This window comes from Tauraco erythrolophus, chromosome 5, assembly GCF_009769465.1.
Source record: "Tauraco erythrolophus isolate bTauEry1 chromosome 5, bTauEry1.pri, whole genome shotgun sequence".
Lineage (NCBI taxonomy): Eukaryota > Metazoa > Chordata > Aves > Musophagiformes > Musophagidae > Tauraco > Tauraco erythrolophus.
In genome coordinates, this window is record NC_141469.1 from 53660689 (window position 1) to 53676883 (window position 16195).

A 16195-nucleotide genomic window follows, 5' to 3' on the forward strand; every position below is an offset into this window, starting at 1 on the left:
ATGCATTTTATGTGCTATATAAACACCAATATATAATTACATTCCACATCCATTTTATCTAAATTTCAACAACTCGGCCATAAAAATCATTTTTAACCAAGTTATTTCTCAGCTAGTACTGATTCTTAAAAAAAAAAAGTGAATTTAGCTTCAAAAAAATTAGCTTTTTTTTTCAGAAAGCTACCTACATTAACATTTTGCCTTCTCACTCTAATTAAATGGGAAGCAGTATTTTCATGTCTCAGTAATATTGCTAAGCGCTGTGGTTTCCTTTCCCCTGTATGTTTTGCCTTAAATTATACTATTTTCTTTTCAGATTACAGTAAATTATCTTCACTTTTAGGTAAATTTTTTCAGTTATTTAGAGAGTCACAACGTCTTCCAATTCGAGCATGAGTTCTTATTTCATTGCTTTGTTTTAATGTAGCATTTTTCATTAGTTCCACATTTGAGATCTTAGAAGATCTCTCATGAATCAGAAGCAAAATTCCTTCAAGAGGAAGCAATACTATATAACTGCAAATTATTAAATATACATATATATAATATCTATAAAGATGAATGTAAAATGAAATGTAATTTGTAACTTGGAATAAGAAAAAAAATCCATAGACAGTATTACAACTGTAGATAAATTACAATTTGTCTATTCTGCCTTTCTATTATTTTCTTTTTTTTTTCTGCCTCTTACAAACAGGAAGCCCAACACCTAGATCAAAAAAAATAAAGAATTAATATCATAACTGCAGCATTTTTGTTCACGTGGACAACAAAATCACCAGAAAAGACTGTAAAAGCTGTATGCAAGCAGTACTTTCATGAATGGTAAGTATACTTTCTCCCTCAGAGACTGAAGTTCTAATCAAGCTAAACATCACAGTAATTTAAAAAAAAACCAAAACAAAACAAAAAAATCCACGTAAAAAATAATAATGCACAAATCCTCACCTTCTACAAACTGCAAGATGGACAGTGGGCACAATGCTTAGCAGTTACGAACCATGAAATATAATGAATATATAATGAATAGAGCTGCAATCACATAAACAAAACATCAAGAAGTCAGGTCAAAGCACAGTATGATGTGGCACAATCTATAGAAATAAAGCAACTAAAATGCACTTTGAATTTCAAAAGCAGGCAGAAAATACTGTGACAAACTGAACTTATTTCCTTAAGCCTCAACTTAAAAAAAGCGTAAAAGTAACATTAACAAAATCAAAATAGCTCTTTACACAAGGAAAGTGAATTTAGCTTCAAAAAAATTAGCTTGTTTTTAGAAAGCTACCCTAACCCTAAACTTCTATTTAGACTGTCATATTACTATTTAGATTACTATTTGTATTTTACATCAAAATGTATTGAGTTTTTGATTTGTTATACACCTTAAAAAAATAAATAACAATTAAGTAGAAATGCTGTCCACACACTGAAAATCATTAACTTACAGTCTATTTTCTTTAAAAATTGCAGGTAAAGCCTGATTGCTTATCTTGCAAGTTTGCTAAATTCATGCTTTTTTTTCCCAACAAGGTCTGCAGGATTTTGATACCTAGTCATTAAACTCTCATAAAAAAAATCTCAGGAAAAAAATTTGCAAAACTCCAGTAACATTTCAGCCACCTAAGACAATGTCCAAATCACTTGTAGCAGATAAACCTTGCCACCACTGGATGAGATTCTCATTGCATCTCATGTATACATAGGAAACTACTAAAATAGTTATAACAGCATACTATACAGGATAAAACCTACACATTGTTGAAAATAAATAATAAATATTACCATCAGTGACCTAAAAACCCATCCATGATTTAAAAAACTAACCTAGAGTTCAAAAAATTTCCATGAAGGCTTGGTGAGGGAATCATGTTTAAGCTGAGAAATCTCATGAATATGTTTGAGAAAGAAAATTTCTGGACTGGCACAGTTATCCCAAGTCCAAATCAGATACATCCAAAGAATTGGCTGATTTTGACGGCAAATCAAGCATTTAGTGTGTACAAGCAACTTCATCCTCAAACAGCAACTCTAAATACCACACATACAAAACCCAAACTTATTTGAACATTAAATGCAATGCTAAGTATGTAAGTACCCTTAATGTGAAAATGGTAAACATATATATTTCAGTTTTTCTTTTAGAAATATACAGAGGATGTACAATCTTTTAAATTAAACTTCCTAAAAATCAGATCATCTTAATTTTAAATACTACATTTTCTTTCAGCTGCACACTCGTACTGGGTATACTTTATTCACATATTTTCATTTCTTATGATGATGTTCCCTGTCATAAGATTCTTCTGTCTTACCCAAAAGTTATAATATTCCTAAAGCAGTCACTCTCAAGCTAGTACAGTATTCTGCTGCTACCAGTCTATCAAAGCACAGACACACACACACAAAAATGCCTGAGCTTGCTGGAGCAATATTCCAGTAATCCAACTTAAATCAGCTACGGGTTGAACTATCCTGGGCTATGGATTTAGCAATGAACTGTACTACTCTCACCTTTTGAATGACCTTTCCTACCACCAAATGATTATTTTGTACCTTTCTAAGTACATTACCTTTGCCAGAAAGAAAAAAGAAAGAACAGCTAAAAACAGGCACAAAGAAGCAATTAAAAAAAACAAAACAAAGCACACTACAGTACTTTGCTGTTGTGCATGAAAGGACAGCAATACTTTTCATCATATAAAAAGATATGTCAGATAATTTTTATAGGCTTCTGCACCAGAGGTACACTGAAGAAGACAGATGTCGTAAAGATAATGAGCTATCATAACTGGGGGAATTTTAGCCTGAGAAACATCATAATAAAGAATCATAAATAAATTGAAGTTGGTAGGGACTCCTAGAAGTCATCTAGCCCAAGGCTGCTTAGAGCAGGATTACCTTCCACCTTGGACCAGGTTCCTCAGAGCTACATCTGGCCCAGTCCTGTCAGTCTCCAGGTAGCTTGTTCCAATTACCAAGACTCTCATGGTGAAGAATCTTCTCCTTATGTCCAAATAAGGCTTTTCTTATCATAGCTGATTACTGTTGCCACTTGCCCTTTCACTGTGCACCTTCAAGGAGAGTGTGGCTATGTCTTCTTTCTAAATGCCTTTAAATGGAAAGACAGCAACTAGATGCCCAGCCTTCCTTTCTCCAGTCTGAACAAAACCCTGATCCCTTGACCTCTCCTCTTCCAGCATGCACTCCTACCCCTAACCATCTTGGCAGCCCTTTAATGACTTCTCCAGCATGTCAGATTGTCTTTCCTGCACTATCAGGCCCAAAACCAGATCTTAGTGGTTAACAATTTGAATAAAAAGTGCGTCTTTGTGGCAAAGATGTTCAGCCACTCAATGGATTGTAGTACCAAGACTGCACTCAGGAGACGAAAGGATGTGATTATTCACCTCTGCTTAACACTTGTGCAACCACACCTTGAGTACTGGATGCAGCAGTAGGCTTCCCAGTGCAAGGAAAACATTGACATACTGTGGCAAGTACAGTATGGTTAGGTGTTCAGAGTGCATGATGGTTGAGAAAAGAATGAGAACTGTTCTCCCCACCTTTAAGAACAGAAGACTACAAGAGACCTTTACTGTCATCTTTAATGGAAGGAGGTAGAGAAAATAGACTCTTCTCAGAGATTCACAGAGCTAAGACAAGGGATTACAGATATAAAATGGAAAACAGCAAATCCTGACTAGGTATAAAGAAAAAGAAAAATATACCATGAGAGTGATCAAATACTGGAAGACTGCAGAATTTTGATTGTTAGAAATATTTGAAACTTGATGGGGCAAGACCTGCAGAGTCTGATCTAACTGCACCTGCGATGAGCAAGAGGTTGGACAAGAAGACCATCCTCCCACCCTAAATATGATTCAATGTGTAATGCAAATTTAAGGAAAAGCTAGTACAAATATAAGCTGGCAACATTCCTCACAGCCTGAATATACATCAAAGCAAAACTTCAAAAAAAGATCAAGGAGTACTAAGTAGTTCAATGACTGTTTCTTTTCCAATGTCGGGTTAATTTCTTCCAAGTGACTCATCTATGACTAATATTTGTATGTCATGTCACCTACATCAAGCACTAAAAAAGCTCAAGACTCTTCATTAGCCTACTTTTAGATATTAATTTGAGAAATTCCATTTAAATATATACACACATAAAACCACATACTGAAAACTGATAAATACAAACTCAATTTCTTGAAAGTTTAAAACAGTTTCTGTACCGCAGCAAGTATTGACTTGTTTGTTACTAAACTTTCTTTTCCTTCTGCAATGCAGCAGCAGAAATGGACCAAAGTACCTTAATGAATCTACAAGTAAAAATGTTTGGGATGTCAGACACTGACACTGGCATTTTTCCACAAACGAAACAAGGGAGGTTGGAATTAGACTATGAGATCTAATGTGCAAAAATGTTCAGAGCTCCTACCTGCAACTGAAGCCAATGGAGTTGTGCTTGAATATATTAAGCTTACATACTGATACCCATGTGTAAAAATTCACTGTTCCAGATGGAATGCTTAGCATTAGTGGATACCTCAGACTTAAAATCCTACCACTCATTCTTTATTACTTACTATAAGAGTACAGATGAAAATGGGAATATCACTTTCTGTGTTACTATAAAAATAAATTAATTAAGGATTGTGAAACTTTTGGGTACCGTAAAGGTAATTGTTATAGAAAAAAGGTAGGGCAAAATAAGAATTCTGTCTTTAGAGCATGAATTAACTTACTAATGAATGAGGAATGGGGTCATGCACAGACTGATGAAAAAAAAATTAGCAATTACTCTTTGAACTTTGTCCATTCTATAAAATGAATGAAAAAGTTTCCATGGAAACACTAGATACATACAGAATTACAGATTATACATAAATACAAGGGGATGACGTGAATAAGGAGTTACAGTTAGTCTTACTTCTGCTGTTCGCTAACTCTGAAATCCTTAATTACATGATTTTGTCATCAGAATGGTTACAAAGTTTCTATTATACTATTTTATTTCACTAATATAATTTATCTAGCAAAATAAGTTCCGTAACATAACACTTCACCAATAGCTATTTTGCTTAGCTTTTAGCACTGATTCTCTTATACCTGGGACCTGTTTTAATTCTGAGAACCTCAAAATAATTACGATGCAGACAGGGGACAGAATGTACACTAATACTGCCTTTCGTTTTCTTACAATTGCTGACAAATATTATCCTCCTGCTTTTAAATCTTCTTCACAGCTTGAAGTAATGACAATTAAATACCAGCACACATTTTATTAACAAATATTTAAAGACTCAGATCAAAGTTTTTGAATTATCACAGATGAAAAATTCAGTATTTCTCCACAATATCTTCTATGATCCTGCAAGCAGTAGACTGTTCCCTTTACTATTTCCTACATTGTTTTCTTATAAATTAAATTATTTAAGGAATAATCTAGAGGGGGCTCAATTAAGCATTTAAAATTTGATTTAAATGCTGACGTCTTTAAAACATGACTTTACTTTCTAAATGAACTTGTTAAAACTTTTAGATTAACCAAGATATTTATATTTTCTGCAAAATTGCTTTAGATTCAAAGGAAATTGTTTCTATAAACTAATTTGATAATCCATTTCTAATTCTAAATAATTTCTATAAACTAATAAATATAACCTATGTTAGAATATAAACTCTCTATATAAAAATTAATGCTTTAAGAAATGATGCTCCTAATATATACATTTATGACAGACACAACTTGAAATAAATTCTCTATTATGGACAACTTCACTAATGGAAAAAAATATAATTCTAATAAATTCTAATTCTAATAAAGCATCCTAAGCCTTTAGAAACAACAGGAGTTTGTCTGAGTAAAACAAGGCTGTAAGCCTCAAAACATCTCTACAGTAGATATGGAAAAGTAGTATAATATCTTACAGGAAACATCTGCTAAACTAGGTAAGAGGTAGAAAAGGAAATAAAGATTTTTATATTTTTTTTTAAATCATTTTAATCTAATATGCAGAAATACTGAAATACCACAACTGTAATTACGGTGCTAGTGAAGAGTACTAAAAAAGACGAGAATTAAGGTTATTTGACTGTCTTAATGATGCCTTCATCTAAATATATTCAAATGTCACCTTTAATCATAACATTTAATTTTCCTTAATACTCAGCTTGACATCTCTCTAAAACCTCTTTATCTTATATTACTGATACCATATCAACCCATCTTTCATTTTCATACAGTTAACATTTTAATATATGCAAAATCACGAATATTCACTCACAAATGTAAGCTTCAGATTAACAGCACAATTGCCAAAACACCAAACGTTATTTTATGTAATCTCCATTATTTTCCGAGTCTTTCAATTTCAAATTTTAATTAATCTTTACGAGTACTAGCAAAAAGAATCTGACATTTTTTATGCAAAACTCTACTTCTACCTCTCAAATCTCAATTCCAAAATCCTGGGGCCAGGGGGTGCAAAAAGAAGGGAGAAAAAGTGGAGAGAGAAGGGGAATACAGACCTTTACAGAAAAATAAAAGGCCTAAACTTTTACTTGTAGTTGCAAACCTGAAACAAGTTGTAGTCAAACCCAGCAAAGTTTGGGAATCACCATTTTAGATTCTAGAGCTGAAAATTCCCTTGCAGTTCATACATTATCATACACAAAATAAATATAGTTTAAAATATCTGTTTATTCAACAAAGTATTAATTAATATCCGAAGTGCTATAAGCAGCTGGCTAGAAAATACTACCTCTGCATCGATATTTCAGAGGTTATGAAGCATGAAACAAAAGTTCATGCATGATAACTAGTTACATGTACACTGACGTCATAAGCTATCTGAATTCTAACACATGATCCCACTGTGGGAATATTAGAAAGGGACTATAGAAGTAAAACATGGGTCTGAAGAGTACATTTAAGAGTTATAAACTCACAGCAATTTTTAAAAAATTACATTTAGTTTACTTACAATTGTCTAAAATAATTAATTTCAAAATTTGCACAGTTGTTCCAAACAATTGCTTTAGTTTCCTGTATGAAGATTCCACAAAGATAGACTTTTTCCCCCAGACTTGGGAGGGGAATGAAAATTACATTTCACAGGCAAAGTATAGAATTTAGGATTATTCAAATTTTTAGACACCCTCTCATAGGAGGCATGCTCTTTTTTCAAAGATCTAAATTCTTTAGTAAGTTGACTAAATTATTCCTAAAATACCGCTTGTTTTGCTAAATCTACATAGAACTTTATAAACCCAAAAGACAAATAGTTTATTAGTTAATTTATTAACCTCTGAATGAAATCTAGTAGTTCAGATGCCTTAACATTTTTTGTTATTTACATAAATCTTGCAGAATAATATTTAGCATGCTTTTTCTAAAGAAAGAGGCTATCACAGAGCTTCAAAATTAAAATAAAAATTGTGTCAAAAAATAATGAACTATTTGGATTCCAGTTCCCACGTATGATAAAGCAGGTGTAATTTGCTATGCCTGACAACTTATTTTTAGATCAAATATAAAATCTTTAAAATATATTCTGCTTGTAAACAAATCAAAAATTTACAGCATCATATACAATTCATATTTATGAAGGTAAAAAAACACTTTTAACTATTCTAATTCACTGAAGTATAACAACATTTCTTAAATTCATTCATGAAATGGGTTCCATTTTTTTACTTACATAGTGGGAAGATATAGTTATAATTTCTGAGAACATCAGTTCATGAAAAACAGACACAAAATGACCACAACATCTTAAAAATGTTTTTAAAAAACAACTTTTAGAATCCTAGAATCATTCACAGTATTTTTAAAATGTTTTTAAAAAACAACTTTTGATTAGTTTTTAAGATTTTTCTGGCCAAGAAAACATTTGCTAAACAATATTTTCAAGACAGCCAAAGAGAACTTTAATGAGGTAGTTGAAGATAAATCTCTGCAGTCTGTGACTCTATACTGCTTTTATCTTTCAAAATTAGTTTGTAAATGAAATGTTGAAAAAATGTTTATTTTTCAGCACTGCTCTAATCTTCTGACGGCAAGTTCGTACATGTGACTTTCAGGGCAATGCCCATATAATTCAGTGATGTCTGCTTCTGGAGAATATGACTTAGAACTGCAACAAGTTCATACAGAGATGAGCAGACAACAATTTCTGTGACATTTATTATCTAAAAAGGAACAGTTATACAGTGAAACTTTTTGCTGCCAGCTGAACATGTTAATATGCAACACGTTCAAGTAATTTTGAACTAGTGTCTCACTTAAAACTGGCTGGATTGCTTGTTTGTTTTTTAAGCCCCTTCAAAAAGCATTTCCAATAACTAAAAGTTCTTGGCTTGTTGAAAGCTGAAGGCAAGCTAAAATCAGCTTCTTTGCATATGGTCTCTGCCAGGAACCTAAAGCAGAAACACACTTTACCAGCCTTTAGCAGAAAAGTGCACTGTGTTTGTTGTTCCCTGTCCCAGAAAGTAATAACTAGACCTCAGACCAGAAAAGAAGGTATTAACTGACACTCTAAAGTAAGAGTGTCAAAATAGAACTACAAAGTTACTCATGGCTGACAAAGGTTAGGAGTATGACATGAGGCTATATGGATCTGAAAACGTAAGTGAAAGCAAGGAGCAGGAATCTGAAACAACAAAAAGGAACAAAGCTGCAGCTGGCCAGTAATGCTAACTTCAGTTACGTGACATGACGCAAGAAGTTCCAAAACCAGGAAGGAAATGTGCTTTAGTTAACTACCAGTCAGTAATTAAATGGATGGAGTTCTGTTGAACTCAAAGTCCCATCTACAGATATTATGATTTTTTAAAATGGTGCCTAGTCTTATCAATTTGTCCTTCCTTCCATTTTAACTAGCATGTTTCATTTGAAGTGGACTACAATAAAGACAAAAGAGACTCTGCCCCGTGTAATGGGCTCTTTCAAGCTTTACCTACTGTGGTAGCAAAGCCCCTCTGGAGGGTCACAGGACTTCTCTACAAAAACTGAAGAGGAACACCTCTTGTGCACTACAATCAGAGGAAAAGTTACAGCTTCTGCCACTGTAGTTATTTCTGATCTAGTAGGTTGCATAAAAGGCAGAACTGTACTCTTAAAAGCAATAAATTGCAATTATCAAAATCAATGTTACCACTTTGGCAGAACATCCTTCTGTGATTGTCTCTAACCTACTCCTCTCAGGATCTGGAAGCCATACAATGAACAATAGGTCACTGTAAGTTGCGAAGGAGGTTTGAGCAGAACATCATGATGCTTGGAGAGACAGGCAGAGTGCAACTACCTCATGCAAGTCCATGAAACACTTCTTCGTAGGAAAGAAATAGAAGACATATTATAAAAAAAAACAATTTATAAAAAGAGGTAAGACCACATATTATGGAATTTTAAGTAATTTTCTGCTAAGTAGGCTAGTTTCCAAAGTGTCTCTCATAAATTACGTGCAATTTTTTTTTTTCCTCTCAGGCCTCCACTCATATTCTAAGGAATCCTACCACTCCTCATTCACCAGCAGTGTACTACTGAGCAATCATTTCAGTTCTCAGTTATAAGAACTTTTGTGGGAGCATTCACAGCTTACTGGTTAGGTTTTACAATAGAAGTTTAAAGACAGTATATTCCTTTATACAGAGACATACACACATCTAGGGATTCTGAACAGAGGTCCTCGCCTTACTTCTCCAAATTCCGGTACTTCTATCTGTCTATCAAGGCACAGGAGAGGTATTGGAAAGGGACAGATACTATGACAGATATGTAACTTCACTTTTTAATACTAGAATGAATTTTTATTTTATAACCATTAAATAAACCAAAATGTTCAAAAGTAGGAAAACATCCTTCTGAAACATAAGACTTAATGTGTTTAGACAGTTTCTTCTGTATAAAATGTATCATTTCTTTACTGAGTAGTAGAAGTGAAGTCAAACACTTCTCAGGTTTTTACTGGCTTATCATACAACGACTTTCATTCTATCTAACAAAAACAGAACTCTAAATGTTTTTGTGATAGACGGCATTTCAGGAAATGCACCCTTAATAAAGGTAGCTACATTTATTTCAATCTAGAAAATAACTTGCATACAGCTACAATACACTGCTTTTTTTAAGTGCTTACTCAAATTCATGATTTGCTAACAAAAAAATCTTCCCTTACCTACCCTCCTTTCACACATGAATAGAGCACATTATACCTAATTGAAAACTGCAGTCAGAAAAGCAATCAGACTGACATGGTTAATAACAGGAGCTTCTCCTAAAGCATCATTATAGACTAAATTGGAATTGTGTTTTTCCTAAATATTAAATCTGCCCGTGTTACTCCATGTGAGCTGTTTCTCAACTGAGTTTAAGAGAGAGAGATAAAACTCAGCTTGTATGTGGTTTTTGCGTGCATCTGGACACAGATATCACATCTAATACATGCATTTCAGATCTATTATTGTTACAACTTTTATATGCCTCATTAAATCATTAATACAAACCTGAGACAACACAGTACTAAACGGGGTTCCTCTACTCTCTGGAAGCTTATTTTCACTGAAGGGCAGCTGACAGCAACCATTTCAGTGAGATAGTTTGTATTGATTTTAAGGTTAAATCATTTGGCCTAAGCTGCTTTATACAAGCGTCATGCAAAAAACTCACTTTCTCACAAAGATAAAAATCATACTCAGTGTTCAGCTGAAATACACACACTATCTGCCCTATTTAGGGCAAGCAAACTCTTAGAATGAGAGATACACATCTAAAATATGCAATAATATTCTGTCACATATATTGTAAGTTTCAGTATTTCCTACCACACGAGCACTTAAATCCAAATCAAAAAATTTCAGCATATTTCATTACATTAAATCTTGACTAAGTTTTACATAAAGCCAAGAAAGAATGCCGAATTATACACTAAAATTCTGCTCTAAAAGTATATTATTTTCTTCTTACATAGCATTGTTTAAGCTAGAAATTTAATTATATAACTGCTTTAACAACTAAGTCTGCATGTTTTGATGCCACGTGCAATTCGGTATACCCTAGTAGAAAGCTCCACAGTTTCAACATTATCATCAGTGCTGCTTTATTTCCAGTGCCTGACACTCCAAGCATCAAAATGTGTCTTCCTAACTCTCTGAGACTAAAACTGTCTGTTCAAGTTCCCTGTACTGAAACACAAACCAAACATGTGACTTTGAACCTTATCATGGAGCGAAAATAAGAAAATATTAGAGTCAATAATTTGTGGAAGAGTAATGCTTCAAACACAGTTTTTAACGGCCACCTTATTATCACTGGTACTCTCCAAGCCTCACTGGAGATAAAACAGAACATTGAACTAAAGTTGCATCATATTGATACATTATCCATTTTATCATTTTCAAGGGTTAAAGTAAACCAAAAACGACAATTTTAGAAATAAGTGCCCAAAAAATAATAGTTCTAGAAAAGTGCTTAAACTGTTTTCCCTCTTAAACTGTTTTTCCTGTTATGACTGCCATCAGATATTGTTTTCTTTGTCTTTTTTCAGACTTTGGATTCTGGGCCAGGACTGCCTTTTCCTCTCTCTCGTCCCCCTCCACCTCTCCAAAGAGAACAATAGTGTATGCTTTAAGAAACCACCATCGTAATGATAAAAGAATATCAGACTGGAAGAAAGTGGCTGAATTACAGAGATCATGTGTAAAAACTACTGGATATTGACATGTTTAAACTGATGGGGAATTTTTTACAGAAAGAATGGCATTTTTTATAAAAATACCATTTTAGTCTATGACTTCAGACAAAAGAAAATCAAAGTTATACCATATTTTTTCCATCAAGGTGATTATCCACAGTAATACAATGACAGCTCACAGGCAATGAGCACTAACTATCCCCTCATCATCTCAAGTTGCACCAGGGTAGGTTTAGAGTGGATTATTAGGAAAAATTTCTTCACTGAAAAGGTTATCTAGGGTTCCTGTTATCGGAACAGGCTACCCAGGGAAGTGGTTGAGTAAAGACATGTATATGTGGCATTTAGGGACATGGTTTAGTGGTAGACTTCACAGTGCTAGGTTAATGGTTGGACTCAATCTTAAGGGTCTTTTCCAACCTATATGATTCTATGAATCAGGCTGGCATTAGCAGATCAAGACAGGTCATGGAAATGTGTCAGCCTATCTTGAATAGACCCATTACACTGGTGTAAACCACATTGTTTACACAATGTGACATCAGAATATAAGCTGGTTTAAGTGCAAATTAAGACTGTGAACACTGTCCCATAAAGAATTAACTTCTCAGTGTAAGGCATTTTAAACCTTCCAGCACAGGTAACCTGTTCTATCGCGATGTGCTCTTATTTGGATAGAGTGTTGTAGTGTTTTTCCTGGGAAACCAGAATCTCTTCTTTATTTTTTTTCCTCCCTTTTTGGTATGAAAGAATAAAGACTAAACAAAACGGTAACAAATAACATCATATTAGTGTGCCACTTCAAGATCCTTTCAAGGAGGGATCTGTAGTTCAGGTAAAATACAAAATTGTATTAGAATACTCACCGAAAGGGTTATCAAGCACGGAAAAGACTGTCCAGAGAACTGGTTGAGTAACCACCCCAGAGATATTTAAAAGACTTATAGATGAGGTGCTTAGGGAGATGGCTTAGTGGCAGACTTGGCAGTGTTAGGTTAATGATTGGACTCAATGGTCTTAAGGGTCTTTTCCAAGCTAAACGATTCTATGAGTCTGCTCATATTTTATCAGAGGGAAAGTCCACCTAACTTAGGGTCCTGTGCCTCTGTTAACATCCAGATGACGATGAGCAAAAAAAGAGTACAAGAACAGGGAAAATACAGAGCAGTACTCTCACCAGCAAATTCTTCCCAAAATCAGCAATTTGTGCTAATAAACAATACGTGAACCGGAGAATAAATTTACACCTCATGTCCAATAGCCCTTTTTACACTTTTCCTCTGAACTTGCCTGATGACATCTTTCTCCTTTTTAATAACCTGATCATATTCTTGACCCCATCATTACTTCACTAACAAAAAAGATAATTCCAAATTAATTGGAAATTCCTAATGACACACAAAATAAACGCATTTTTTACAAGGATGAGGTTCCTCGATATAATAAACCTGCCTTTATGAACACCTTGTTTCAACATCTTTAAAGCTACTCAAAAGAGGATGAACTGAGTGCCTAGGGATCTTGCTACTAGCATAGTCTCTGATTCTGCTCTCCAATATTCCTGTCATGATTGTAGGGACATGTTTAAAATAAAGAGACACTATGTCAGTTGCCCTGGAAAACACTGATCCTAAGAAGCAGATCAGCATAAGATACAGCTGGTGAAGTTGAAGATCCAAAGGGAGCTCTGGACTCTTGAACTCTTGTTATTTAGCTAATCTGAATGTTGAAAGCTACCATTTATTTAAAACTGTGAGGCTGACTAAAGTTAACTCTGAGTATAACCTATAGCATAGATTTAACAGACAATATGCAGAAGAATCAAATCACTGCATCTTGTCACGCAAATTGTCAGCAAAATGTATGACCTTTTAGTATAAAAATATCTTTGATTCATAGATTTCTAGGTTGGAAAAGACCTTAGAGATGATCAAGTCCAACCGTCCCTAGTCCCCATTAAACCATATCACTAAGAAGATCATCCACCCTATTCTTAAACACATCCAGAGATGGGGACTCAACCACCTCCCTGGGCAGCCTATTCCAGTGGCTGACAACCCTTTCAGAGAAGAAATACTTCCTAACATCCAACCTGAATCTCCCCTGACTAAGCTTATACCCATTTCCTCTTGTTCTATCACCCATCACTAATGTAAAGAGCCCTTCCCCTACCTCCCCACCATCTTTTCTCAAGTATTTGTAGGCTGTATTTGAGATTTGTTTTCTAGGTTTCATCCAAAAGCCAGAGCAGTGTAAGAAGAACTGAACTGGAAATAAATTCACCTAATACTGAGAAAGCAGATAAAACAGGAAAACATTAGCTGGCACTATATAGTAAATAATTCATGAGCTATTGTCATTAAAGAGTGTGATAGTGGAAGAATGCGTGTTTGAAAGAGATGCATAGGATTTAAATGTCCATTCTTCTAGACATTACTGTTAGCAACATCTCCTTCTAGAGCAAAAGGAAAAAAAGCCCATTATCTTTTATGGTTATTCTTCCAGCTAGGCAGCATCTTTTACTAGCTATCTTTCAAAAATTTGTTGAAAAACTCTGTAAAATATCACACGAAATTTCATGCAACATAGGCTTCACACAAAGTGACAGACGCTATACATACAGCGCATATTGGAATATATTACAACTTCAATACAAAGCTATCAAAGAAAGGACTCCATAAATGTTTTAATCCTTCAGTAAATGCAGCTCAGAATAAATTATGAATAATGCTTATTGACTATAGGTAAGGATTACATTTCATAAATTTTTAAATTAAACTTTCTATTGGCAAGTGAGACCAGCACATAACAGATCATCATCCCTCATTTGCATTCAGTTGTAAAAGACCTAATTTGTAGATCAAAGATGAAATAAGCTGTTATTGAAGCCAAAACTGTAACAATTATATGCAAGATTATATAGAAGAGGCTATCGATATGGGGGCACTGTGATCTTCTATAGTTCTTTGCAACAGATCAAGTCTGGCCATTTAACCTGCAATTTTAGGAAGAGTGACTCAGGAGCCAGACTTAACAAACCTCTTATATGCTCAAGATTCATACTTGCCATTAGGAACCATAAGAGCAAATCTCCTGCAGTTCTTCCTAATGAGGAATATCACCGAGACAATCTTAGGTATCTTTCTCAAGAGCATTTATGCATTTTTCTATGAGTATTTCTATGACATCTTACATGCAGATTTTTAAACAGAATGTTAGGGGTTCAAACTGTAGTACTCAATGCCAAGAAAATGTGAAAAAGAGCAATCAGGAGCCATTCGTCCCACAGCCTTATGTCTATATATTAACTTGTAAATCGTTGTGGTTTTTTTTCCTCATCCTTAGATTATTGACCATTTTTGCACAATCGTTTGTGTCATTACATCTAATTACATAATCAGAGTGAATTTAAGTAGCCACTAAAGAATATTTAATACCTATGATTTATTGAGCTGCAAAGCATGACAAGGTTTGGATAAGCGCGCTGGTTTTGGCTGGGATAGAGTTGATTTTCTTCACATAAGCTAGTATAAAGCTATGATTTGGATTTGTGCTGGAAAGAGCGTTGGTCATACAGGGATGTTTTGGTGACTGCTGAGCAGCGCTTACACAGATCAAGGTCTTTTCTGCTTCCCACACCACTCCACCAGTGAGTAGGCTGGGGGTGCACGAGAAGTTAGGAGGGGACACAGCTGGGACAGCTGATCTCAACTGACCAAAGGGAAATTCCATACCATATGACATCATGCATAGTATATAAAACTGGGGGAAGAAGTAGTAATGGGGAGACATTCTGAGTGATGGTGTTTGTCTTCCCAAGTAACCATTACGTGTGATAAAGCCCTGCTTTCCTGAGGATGGCTGAACACCTGCCTGCCAATGAGAAGTAGTGAATGAATTCTTTGTTTTGCTTTGCTTGTATGCAAGGTTTTGCTTTACCTATTAAACTATCTTTATTTTAACCCAAGAGTTTTCTCATTTATACTCTTCTGTTTTTTTTAACCTCCATCCCAGTGTGGGGGAATGAGAGAGTGGTTGCATGGGGCTTAGTTGCTGGCCAAGGTTAAACTACAATGATGAGAAACAGCTTCAGCAATGCATCTGACAACATGCCTTTCCTGAAACTAGGAAATCTGAATATAAGGTAGTAGTGCAGTAGTGAAGTTGCAGAAACTGGATTTCTGCATTAGAACTAGAAAAAATTAGAGAGATGTACAAGGCAGGAGTGATGGGCACCTTTCTCTGGACTGTCTGTATAGACTTCTGTGAAATAAAACACCTAAGCAGATTTTTTTTTTTTTAAAAAAAAAAGCTCTGCTCTACAAAATCCTAAATAAATTGAATCAGAAATAAGAACCCCATATATCTGAGCCATTCTTTCATAACATCTGATCCTCCCCACCCTTCCAAGAAGTTTCCTGTCCATTTCAGTTTCTCATGCTCAGTCACAGCTGTGGAATCAAAAAAAGAAGCATGAATATAATTTTTAT